At 39.3% G+C, this 10,657-nt stretch overlaps 1 protein-coding gene and 1 long non-coding RNA gene across 2 annotated transcripts in view; both read right to left on the bottom strand.

Moving 5' to 3' along the window:
* IL1RAPL2 (interleukin 1 receptor accessory protein-like 2) overlaps positions 1-10,657 on the bottom strand; it is a 1,356,387-nt gene that overhangs the window by 800,168 nt on the left and 545,562 nt on the right. The window lies entirely within an intron of this gene.
* The window catches only part of LOC106726708, a 17,592-nt gene continuing 7,050 nt past the window's right edge, over positions 116-10,657 (bottom strand). Inside the window, exons 2-3 of the long non-coding RNA XR_001362789.1 lie at positions 1,574-1,579; positions 116-125 (exon numbers count right to left, since the gene is read on the bottom strand). This is a non-coding gene — a long non-coding RNA (uncharacterized LOC106726708). The remainder of the gene's footprint in view (positions 126-1,573; positions 1,580-10,657) is intronic.

Consider the following 10,657-nt stretch of genomic DNA (forward strand, 5'->3'; position numbering starts at 1 on the left):
AGGGGGGAGCTCCCCAACCCCCTGATCGACCCTAATCTGTGCGTGACAGGGTATGGAGCCCCAACCCCCCTGATGGGCCCTGCTCTGTGAGTGACAGGGGCAGCGCCCCAACCCCCCGATCAGCTCTGCCCTGAGCGTGATGACTAGGGGTGGCATCGTAACCTCCCGATCCACCCTGCTTTGTGCATGACAGGGGGAGGCACCCCAACTCCCCAATTGGCCCTGCTCTGAGCCCGACCAGGGGCTGCACCTAGGGATTGGGCCTGCCCTCTGCCACCCGGGAGCAGGCCTAAGCCTGCAGGTTGTTACCTCCCGAGGGGTCCCAGACTGTGAGAGGGCACAGGCCGGGCTGAGGGACCCTCCCTCCCCCCCAAGTGCACAAATTTTTGTGCACCGGGCCTCTAGTAATATTAATAATAATAGTTCCTATCTCATAGGGCTATAATGAAAATTAGATGAATTAATATCTATAAAGAATAGTGCTTGGCACATAGTAAGCACTCAATAAACATTAGCTACTTTAATGTCAATTATTATTTATCATCTTGGAAGAGAGGAGGAATGACTTCTGCAGGAATAGGTGTGAATGTATGGAAGGAGAGAATGTGGAAACCAGAGATACAGGGAGGAAATAATATGAGTAATGTGTGAATGAACAGATGACTAAAGCAGAAATTAGGTATACAAGATCTGATGGAGAAGAAGAATGGCATCTTCCTCCCTTACCAAGTGACCCAGTTACACATTGACAGTAACAAAACCTGCTCCAGAAGAGCATAAATATGGGGAAGAAAATTATGGAAAGACACACAGAGGATAAAAAATAATTGCCTTTCCTTTTAAATCTCTGTGGTGTGTGTGTGTGTGTGTGTGTGTGTGTGTGTGTGTGTGTGTGTGGAGAGAGAGAGAGAGAGAGAGAGAGAGAGAGAATATAACCCAAATAGGATGTGAAAAAATTGCTAAGTACTAAAATTTAGGGCTTTGCTATGTTCACCTGTAAAATCATATCTGGAGAATCACAAATATTTGCTATTATAAGAAGCATCTGAAACAGTCTAAATTCAGCATCTATATTTTAGGTGATAATTAAATACTCTAAACTTCTATCAAAATTATTGTCAAGTCTTTGACGGCTCATTGAATTTAGATTCTATATCAAATTTCATTCTCACTTTCACTGGATGATTATAGTAATACAACATACTAAAAATTAAATAATGTGCTAAATGGTTATTTTTAAAAAGTTGTGTATTATATATTTAGGAGATATGAAAGGAGCAGGAATATAATTTAAGCATATCTTGGGCAATTTTTCTACTCAACACTGATGTAAAAGCAATTATATCATATATAAATACTATGACAATGATGAAAAAGTACAACAAAAAAGAAATCCCGCCCTAGCTGGTTTGGCTCAGTGGATAGAGCGTTGGCCTGCGGACTGAAGGGTCCCAGGTTTAATTCCAGTCAAGGGCACATGCCTGGGTTGTGGGCTCAATTCCCTGTAGGGCACATGCAGGAAGCAGCCAATCAATGATTCTTTCTCATCATTGATGTTTCTGTCTCTCTCTACCTCTCCCTTCCTCTCTGAAATCAATAAAAAATATATTTTAAAAGAAATCCCACTGATTACATTCTCCCATCAAGAGTAATACCATTGTCTTAAAAAATTAATTTCTTTACCAATCTCAGCAACTTTCTAAGACATGAAAAATCTTAGAATTCACCCATACCATCTCAGTAAAACAATATGAATGAAATAATACTATGATTGTGTTTACAGAGCTACATCATCTGAAATTGAGTCTTTTATATAAACATATTTTTCTTTAACCCATTTTTCCTCTTTAAGAATACTCTATTTTAGCCCCAGCTCAGTGGATCAGTTGGTTGGAGTGCCATCTTTTACACCAAAATGTTGCAGGTTCCATTCCTGGGTTATGGGTTCAATCTCCTATCGGGGCACAAATGGGAGGTAACCAATTGATGTTTCTCTCTCACATTCATGTTTCTATCTCTCTCTCACTTCCTCACTCTCTAAAATCAATAAACATATCCTCAGGTGAGGATTAAGAAAAAGAATACTTTCAAAATCCTTAATTCATAGAATCTCTTCAGAAATAAATGTTCCTTTTCCTATAGTATTAATATATAATGACTTTGGTGTATGTGGGTGTGTCACAGGGGTTGAGGTGATAGTTACTGCCATTCTTCACTCTAGGAAGGAAAGTTTTAAATGTAAACAATATTAATGCCACCATTATGAAACTGTCTTTCCCAGAGAATTCATAGATCATTGATCACTTACAAAATTTAAAACATTCAGTTCCTGTGATTTCACAATGGATTCCAAAACTTCATTACCCAATCAAGGAGAAATTTCAAAATGTGTAAGGCACAACTTCCAAATCACAAAAGGTGTTATTAAGGTGGAGTTCATGTCTGCCTATTAATCAGAAAACCAAAATTGTGGAATGGATGGGCTTTCAAGGCATCTTATACATGTTAGCTCTTCTTTTCATTCTCTTCTTTTGTCAGTCTTATCTTTATTTTACACTCAAACCTGTTCTGTGATATTTTCTTGTCTCCCTGTAAACCTGATGTTTTATTCCATGAATAGACCTCTCTTTGTCCTGCCATGCATTTTGCATATAGCAGTTCAGACAAGGAAGGCCTCTTTAGCTCCTATTATTGTTATTGGTAGGTGACAGGCAGGATCCTTAGGAACCTATTGAAGGACTTTTAATGCTTTGCATTTCTATTCTGTGCTTTTTCCTGCTTGCACTCATTCAATTTCACACAGCTCTTGCTGCAATCTTCCCAATTTTGTTCTGCAGAAACTCATTACTTTTATTTTTACCACCTTTGCTAACTTTGGTACCAATTACCAATCTAACTAGATTCTGATTTCCATTCACTTTTCACGTCATTTTTCACTCTTTTGATATACAAACCTAAGCCTATGAATTCCTTCTGCTTTCTTTTTCTTGAGTTTATCTACTGTGTCATATGAAAGCCCTTTACCATGTCCTTGTCACATCAATTGGTATATCCATCTATTAATATCCCACGGTTAGAACTATCATTTCCAAACTTCACTTTAAAAGATGCCCAATTTTCCCATGAAGTTCATTCTACTAAGAGTCAACACTCTCCAGATGCCTCTGTTTTGGTTTGTCCTCTTCAGAAGCGGTTATTTAACTGTCCTTAAGTCTATTTGATTTGAGCATTAGCCAAGTTTCATCTCCACAGTTCTGGTTATAATAGCTTGTCTAGAAAGCCTCAAATAGAGATAAGATAATCATACTGTTAATGGCAAAGGGCACCAGATGTTAGACCTCAGTCTTTGAGTTCAGTTAAGAAAAGAATTCAGAGCCAAGGAACTCAAATACGAGAGATTTTTCAGAAAGTCATAGGGGTATAAGAAGTGCACATGAAAGAGGTGAGCCAGCTGGGCTGTGTAAATTCGGAAAACAAGTTACAGAGAAAAGGCCCTTGGAGTTTAGGAGAAAGAAAAAAAAAAGCACCCGGGGGAAGGAGAGGGGAAAAGGCAGGGGCCTGCTCCAGAGAAAGGGTGCCTGGAGAAAGAATGGGGCGGGGAAAGGTATGGGCATGATCTACAGAGAGAGTGTGAGCGCACACTGGGTCCTTCAACTGAAGAGGTTTTAGCTCTTTTTCAAAGGTCGAGATTTAAGTGATGTCAGGGTACAATATCAACAGAATATTTATTAGATTCCCAGGTGTGTCTTCTCAGGGTCATGGTCTTCAATGACTGGTTAATATTAGGGTTCATTAGACAATGCAGCTGGTCCTGATGTCAGCCATGGCATCACCCCTCCTGGACTTGCCGCTTTTCTGGGCCTGGAGCTGAACACAACTGAGGCCTCAATGTTATCTCCAGTTTGACCAACTATGTCTCTTTGGTCAACAGACCTGGGGCTTTGTTCCTAAGATTATTTGATGGTGGTATGAACCTCATTGTCTTGGGGGTTTAATGCTTAAAGGAGTGACTGTGCAAGGGCTTGTATGGGAGTCATATAAGGCTTTTCTCTGGCCTCTTTGTTCTTCCTCTGAGAGGGTCTACTGCAAGATTATTGACATGTTAGGAGAGAAAAGGTCAGGGGAGGGACTGAACCACATGACCAGATATATAAATGGTCAGGGTGTCTAAACCACATGACCAGTGAGAAAAGGTCACTCTAGGGGCAAGGTCCCACCATACAATATTTGTCCCCCAAGTTCTTCCCATTGCTAGGTACTCTCTGCCCTGGTGACTTTCCCTACCTTCATTATTGTTCCTGCTCTGCTCATGTCTGTCTAACTGCCTAATGATGAAACAGGTTGAGCGTCCTGAAGCCAACTTGCTCATCTTGATCTGTTTATTGTTCAGTGAATGAAATGAAAAAAGCTCAGTTCTTTTGTTAATGATTACATTGAGTGACTATTGAAAAGGGTCTAAACAGAATAACTGTAGATTGGAAAGGGGATGTCCAGAATCCTGGAGATTAGATATACTCACCTGAGTAGCAAAGGTACTCTCTGCAGATCACAGCAGAAGGCAATGTGAAAAATTATAATCAGATAGGCAGTTGACATCAAGAAGACCCAATGTCAGATAACATAGGACATCTCAACAGGTGAGTTGTGCCAATTTTTAGGGAAATTTGGAATCAACATCTTAGTTGGCAATACCAGAGAAGACCAGATACAGGGTAAGGAGAGGATGTGGTGAGGGACCAAAAAAAAAAAAAATGGAAACCCAGTTACTTAATTTGTGTATCAGGCAAAGATTTGGTCACATGGAAAAATCCAGAGTAAATGAAGTTTTACTTGCTGCTGGGCTAAGGTCTCCAATGGGTCTTAATATTTCCTCTGCTCATGGGCCAGATTGATCTTTAGGTGCTGGTGCATTGCTGGCAGTAAAAATGTCCCAGCTATAGAGACTAAAAGCAGTGAGGCAGCAAACCAGGTATTCCATTATAGCTGAAGTTCAATACTGACAGATTCTTGTGGTTAGTAACTATAAGTTAACTATCATCAACCTGTAGATATTTTTTTTACTTTGTATAACACATTGGAATTAGTGTAATTGTTATCAGCAATAGGTGCCATTTTAATGTAACCTTTAATATTTAGAGTGCTTAAAAATATCAGAGATTAGACTTTCTTGAAAGCGTTTTAAAAGCTTTCTTAACTCAAAGTTAATTTTCAGTTCATATAGTTATGAATTAGGTGATAGTGTTTTGTTTAGTTTTGTTTGTTTGTTTTGTTTTTACAAAAGAGCCAGGATTAATGAAGGAACCACCATACTAATTTTGTAAAGTAAAAAAATATATATTTATACTAACAATAAGCCTGAAGACTGGTGATAGTATGATCAGTGTTTTCAGATTTCCAGAACAGTCTTAGGTAAGGATGCTAACACTTATCATCTTAACAGAGGGAAAACATATCACAAACTCCCAGTTCTACTCATTACAGATCTCCAGCTTGTATCTGTTTTATGCTATACCAAGTAATGATAGGTATTCTTTTCCTGGAGCTCAGGTTAGCTTAAGAAAATGAATCCTAGAAACATAACATTTCCCAAAACTGAATCAGGAAAAATCAAAGAATCTGAATAGATAGATTACAACTAATGACATTAAAGCAGTAATAAAAAACTCCCAACAATAAAAATAATCCTGGGCCAGATGGCTTCAATGGTGAATTTTACCAAACATTCAATGAATAACTAACACCTATCTTTCTCAAACTAATCAAAAAATTCAAGAGGAGTGGAGACTCCCAAGCTCACTTTATGAGGCCAGCATTATTCTAATTCCAAAATCAGATAAAGACACTACAAAGAAAGAGAATTATAGGCCAATATCCGTGATGAAGATAGATGCTAAAATTCTCAAGAAAATATTAGTAAATTAGATCCATACCAATTGGGATTTATTCCAGGAATGCAAGGCTGGTACAATATTCATAAATCAATGAATGTGATATATCACATAAACAAATTGAAAGACAAAAATGACATGATCATGTCAATAGATGCAGAAAAAGCAATAAACAAAACCTAATACCCATTTTTGATAAAAGCTCTCAGCACCATGCTCAAGCAGGATTTATTCCAGGAATGCAAAGTTAGTACAATATCCACAAATTAATAAATGTGACACACCACATAAAATGAAGGATAAAAACCACATGATCATATCAATAGATGCAGAAAAATTATTTTATGAAGTCCAGCATCCATTTATAAAAACTCTCAGCAAAGTGGGGATAGAGGGAACATACCACAACATAATAAAGATCATATATAACAACCCACAGCCAACATCATCATCAATGAGCAAAAACTACAAGCATTTCCCTTAAGATCAAGAATAAGACAGGAATGTTTTCTTTTACCACTTTTATTCAACACTAGAGGCCTGGTGCATGAAACTTGTGCACTGGAGGGGGTCCCTCAGCCTGGCCTGTGCCCTCTTGCAGTCCAGGACCCCTTGGGAGATGTAGCAGTGCACCAAGGAGGCCAGGGGGAGCCTAAATTGTGCCAGGTGCTGTTCATGCTTATCCTGGCCCGCTGCACGTGCTGCTGTGGAGTAGGGAGAGGCTCTTGCTGTGGCAGGTGCGCGCCAGCCGTGAGCCCATCTTCTGGCTGAGCAGCGCTCCTCCTGTGGGAGTGCACTGACCACCAGGGTACAGCTCCTGCATTGAGTGTTTGCTCCCTGGTGGTCAGTGCATGTCATAGTGACCGGTTGTTCCGGTCGTTCCACTTGCATGTCATGACCGGTTGTTCCGGTCGTTCCACTGTAATGGTCGCTTAGGCTTTTATTATATAGACAGTACTGGAAGTCCTAGCTTCAGCAGTCAGACAAGAAGAAGGAATAAAAGGCATTGAAGTTGCAAAAGAAGTAAAGCTGTCATTATTTGCAGATGACATGATATTGTATATAGAAAAAAAACTAAACATTCCACCACAAAACTACTAGAATGGATAAAATAATTCAATAGAGTAGTAGGATACAAAATAAATATCCAGAAAATCAGTTGCGTTTTTATACACTAATAATGAACTATCAGAAAGGGAAACAATCCCATTCAAACTTGCTTCATAAAACAACCACCTAGGAATAAATTTAACCAAGGATATAAAAGACCTGTACTTGGAAAATTATAAGATATTGAGGAAAGAAACTGAGAAGATACAAATGAGTGGAACCATATACTGTGTTCATAGGTAGGAAGAATTAACATCCTTAAAATGTCAATACTACCCAAAGCAATCTACAGATTCAATGCAATTCCTATCAAGATACCAATGGTGGCCCTGGCCAGTTTGGCTCAGTGGATAGAGTGTTGGCCTGCCAACTGAAGGGTCCCGGATTGGATTCCAGTCAGGGGTGCATGCCCAGGTTGCAGGCTCCATCCCCAGTGGGAGGTGTGAAGGAGGCAGCAGATTGATGGTTCTCTTTCATTGATGTTTCTATCTCTCTCCCCATCAATAATAATAATAATAATAATAATAATAAAGATACCAATGGTGTATTTCACAAAACTGGAACAAATATTCCAAAAATTTATATAGATCTATAAAATACCCTGAATAGCAACAGCAATTTTGAGAAAGAAGAACAAATTTGGAGGAATCATGCTACCTGATATCAAACTATGCTACAAGGCCATAGTAATCACAACAGCATGGTATTGGCACAAGAACAGGCATATATTAGGTCAATGGAACAGACTAGAGAGCCCAGAAATAAACCCATGCCTTTATAATCAATTAATATTTGACAAAAGAGACAAAAATATACAATGTGGTAAAGATACTCTGTTCAATAAATGGTGTTGCAAAATTGGACAGATACATGCAAAAAAAATGAAACTAGACAACTTTTTTTTTTTAGGACATCACTTCCATTTTTTTCTTTTAATATATTTTTATTGATTTCAGAGAGAAAGGGAGAGGGAGAGAGATATATTAAGTGTAGTGTATGGATATGAATTGCTTCTACTTTATTCTCTCTCATTTATTGCTCTTGGGACTGTTTGAACTCCATAGCCCAGGTGGCAGAAACTACAACTAGAAGGCAACTCAATTCATCCTGTTAGCCAGTCCTTACCTTACCTTATTTTGATCATTTGTTGATTTGTTAGTTATATTAAGCACTTCATATAAAACAAAGTTTTCTGAATATAATAACTCTAGGTACAGGTAATCATGCTGTCATGCCATGTAAGGAATAGGCCATGCTCTTACAACAGTCTTATCATTAGTATGTTACTTTTAACAAATATTTATTAATCACCCGTGATGTGCCAGACACTTTTCTAGGCATGGAGGATACAGTAGTGAGCAAAGCAGTTAAAGCCCCAGGTTTTATTCTAGTGCATGGAGATAAAGAATAATTAGATAAACTAATAATTATGTAGCATAATATAAGGGCTATAAAGAAGTATAAAGTAAGGCAAGAGGACAGAGAGTAATGGTAAGAGTAGGGGATATTTATTATAGTTAAGGTAGTCAGGAAGGCCTCCTGGAGGAGTGTCATTTGAGCAGAGATCTAAATACAAAAGGGAATAGCTTGGGCAGGGTGTTTTAGACAGAGGAAACAGAAGATTTTCTATTAATATTTTGCTCAAGACTAAAAATTTTAATCCTTCAGGATAATTTTCAGTAGCCTCTGGGGGGCTATCCAGCCTGCCTCTGTGGCGTTTTTTCTTCTTGGAAAGTCTGAAATACACAGGCTTTTGCTGTTTCCCTCTATAACAGGTGACCAGGAAAAAGTCTTTTGGAATCCCAGCCACCTCAGTCCTACTCACATTATTCTTGCCCTAGTGTTTTACGGAGATAAAAATCCATGGTCTTCCTTCTAGGAAATCACAGTCATTTCCTTGGGATAGTTTTGAGCTCTGATTTTCTCATGTCCTTTTGGCCAAAACTCTTAGTACCACCTGACTAGGCATATTCCATCAATTCCACTGTGTATCTTTAAAGCCTCATCCCAGTCTTCTCAGAGTAGATGCCCTTGATTCTGGACTCTTGGCCTGATAATGGGTTGAACATGCTCTACCCATTTGGACTATGTGAAAGTTATTTTGAGGGATAACATTTGATCTTATTGTTTACTTGCTTTAAATTTCTATTGGGGTATAATTTTTAAGGAGTGAAATGTACAATTTTAAGTATATAGTTGAATTAGTCTTTCCAAATGCATACTAGTAAACCTGTGTGCCCCATATCCCAATCAATGTAAATGCTATTTCCATCACCCCAGAATGTTCTTTTGTACTCTTGCTAATCAATTCCTCTCCAGAGGAAATCACTATTTTGATTATTTTCACCACAGCTTGGATTTGCCTATTCTTAAACTTTATATAAATGGAATCATACATTATGTACTCTCCTGTGCCTGGCTTATTTCACTCATCATTGTGTCTGTGAAATTCACCCATTTTGTGTATATTAGCAATTCGTCTCTTTTAATTGTTGAGTGGCATTCTATCATATGAATATATTACAATCCATTCACCAATTGATAGAAATTTGCATTGTTTACAATTTTGGGCTATTATGAATAAAGCAGCTTTAAACATTTGTGGAAAAGTCTTTCTGTGGACATGTGTTTTAATTTCTCCTGGGTAATTATCTAGGAGTGGAAGTTTGATCACAGGTATGAAGGGATTAAGAATATTAATATCCTATATAATAAAGAGCTAATATGCTAATTAGACCGGAAGGCAGAAGGACCTTCTGGAATGACCAGTGGGCGGGGCCATGGGGTTGTGGGGGCTGAACCCCTTGCACAAATTTCATGCATCGGGCCTCTAGTATATTAAATATTGGCTCTATAACCAGACTACCTATTGGCAATGGTAAGAACTTTCTTCAGGATGCTGCTAGTCTTGACTCTTTCTGAAAAACATTGTCTTAAGAAAGTATAGCATAGTAATTAATGAGTAAGGTTCTAGACTCAGACTACCTAAGTTGACACCTTGGCATATTATTTAATGACCCTGGACCTTGGATTCCCTATGTGTAAAATACATTTGTTTCATATGGTTGCGTAGTGGAGATTCAAGGATATATCTATCTATCTATCTATCTATCTATCTACCTATCTATATATATATAAAAGGCTAAGTGACCGACCTTCTGTCCGACCATCTGTCCGACTGACCAGACAGTACATATGATGCACACTAGCAATCCTATATGATAAAAGGGTAATATGCAAATTGACCCTAATGGTGGAACGACTTGTCACTATGACACACATTGAACACCAGGGGGCAGACACCCAACACAGGAGGTGCCCCCTGATGGTCAGTGTGCTCCCACGGGGGGGGCTGTGCTCAGCCACAAGCCGGGCTGATGGCTGCAAGTGCAGTGGCAGTGGTGGGAGCCTCTCCCGCCTCCTCTGCAGCACTAAGGATGTCTGATCTCCCGGGGAGCGGGCCTAAGCTGGAAGGTGGACATCCTTAGTGCTGCTGAGGAGGCAGGAGAGGCTCCCGCCACCACCACTGTGCTGGCAGCCATCAGCCTGGCTTGTGGCTGAGCAGAGCTCCCCCTTTGGGAGCACAATGACCACCAGGGGACAGCTCCTGCATTGAGCATCTGCCCCCTGGTGGTCAGTGTGTGTTATAGTGACCAGTC

Source organism: Myotis brandtii, unplaced genomic scaffold (assembly GCF_000412655.1).
Source record: "Myotis brandtii unplaced genomic scaffold, ASM41265v1 scaffold305, whole genome shotgun sequence".
NCBI classification, from domain to species: Eukaryota; Metazoa; Chordata; class Mammalia; order Chiroptera; family Vespertilionidae; genus Myotis; species Myotis brandtii.